The sequence below is a fragment of the Pinus tabuliformis genome, chromosome 4_2 (assembly GCF_031772625.1).
Source record: "Pinus tabuliformis cultivar Carrire ecotype Pingquan chromosome 4_2, CPIR1, whole genome shotgun sequence".
Classification (NCBI taxonomy): Eukaryota; Viridiplantae; Streptophyta; class Pinopsida; order Pinales; family Pinaceae; genus Pinus; species Pinus tabuliformis.
In genome coordinates this window covers 1,026,752,946-1,026,754,687 of record NC_142304.1, presented here as the reverse complement: position 1 = coordinate 1,026,754,687, position 1,742 = coordinate 1,026,752,946, and the positions used below count along the sequence as shown (strand labels likewise).

General features: G+C 38.9%; 1 pseudogene; it reads left to right on the top strand.

Moving 5' to 3' along the window:
- Positions 1-453: 453 nt before the first annotated feature.
- On the top strand, positions 454-1,501 carry LOC149173117 (T-complex protein 1 subunit delta pseudogene; annotated as a pseudogene).
- Positions 1,502-1,742: the final 241 nt, after the last annotated feature.

Below are 1,742 nucleotides of genomic sequence, written 5' to 3'. Positions count from 1 at the left end.
TTAGGTTTTAATAAAAAATTTGTTGATTTTAAAAATCTCAACTTAAATACCAAATTAAAAAATTTTGTTTTTTAATTTGTTGTTTAAAAAACCAAAGCAATAAATAAAATCAACAGATAAAAAAATATGTTTTCATATTTTCATTTTAAGATTTGTTATTTCAGCCAAAATAAATAAATAAATAAATTCCATGTAATAATAATATATATATCTCTCTTATATATATCATTATTAAAAATAAAAATAAATAAAAAATTTGACTTTCATTCTTCTGTTTTTCATGAACAGTGGAGAAGCAAAAATAACACTGCAACCAGGGTTTTTAGGGTTTTGTTGCAGAACATATAAGGTTTAACCTCCAACACCTGAAGATTATCGTTCGATTCCCACGTTTGAAGCTGAGAATAACTTTATCAGGGAGATCATTCCAAGAGCTTTCCAACGACCTCAAGAATGACAACCATTGCGCAGCCACGAGGCCCTGTGAAGACAGAGAAATATGTCGATAACAAGCGCAAGGATGATATCCGTCAGGCCAACATCGTGTCCGCGAAGGCCGTGGCCGACGCTGTGCGAACCAGCTTGGGTCCCAAGGGCATGGACAAGATGCTCTGCATAGCTACGGGTGACGTCATCATTACCAACGACGGGGCCACGATCCTGAACAAGATGGAGGTCTTGCAGCCCACTGCAAATATGCTGGTGGAGCTTTCCAAGTCCCAAGACGTCGTGGCCAGCGATGGCACTACGACGGTCGTGGTCATTGCGGGAGCGATCTTGAAGCAGTGCATGAACTTGCTCGACAAAGGGGTTCACCCGACAATCATCTCGGAGGCCTTCCACAAGGCTTCGGAGAAGGCAGTCGAGGTCTTGACAGCAATGTCGGTGCCGGTGCAGTTAACGGATCGGGAGTCCCTGGTGAAGAGCATGAGTACCTCTCTGAACAACAAAGTGACATTTGATGCCCATTCTTATTTCAGACCTCAATCTGAAAAACCTAGTTGTCAAATTCTCACTTTTCAAGCTCAGATCTGCTTAAAACAAAGTAGTCTCGACATACCCAAAAAGATTTCAAGATGGTATTGGATATCAATCCAGAGGAGGTTGACGTCGTGATCTCTGCTATTCACCCTGATCTGAGTTTCTTAGAAGCATGGAGACCCTTTTTATCCCCTTACCATCTTATCATAGTTCAGGACCCTGAGCTTGAGCAGAATGTTGAACTCACAGGAAAGGGTCAGATTTTGTGAGAGGGTACCCATTTAGCCTTCGGCAGGGGGTCCCATGTGCCATTTCATGTGGGATGTGGTTAAATTTTCCCGACTATGATGCGCCCACACAGATTCGGAAGCCGGAAGAAAGGAACATTCAATATGTTGACGCAGTTGCCCTCACTGTGGAAGATTGCTTTGTGGAAATCGGTAAACAAGTCAAGGAGAACCTCAAGAATGCGGATTCATTTCATGCCGCCCATGGACTCCGGTTCCATTTCATTCACTGAGAACGCTCAATCCATCCAAAATCTTCAATAGCGCTGCCATCCGTTTTGTTTTGGATTTCTTTTGGTTTGTTTTGTATTTTTAGGGTTATTTTGTTTTTATTTATTTTGTTTTGATTTCTTCAATATTTGTTGTAATCTATTAATGTTTGTTATTATAATTAATATATTGATATATTAATATATTAATTGTATTAATTTATTATTATTTTGTTGTATTATTAATATATTAATATATTAATTT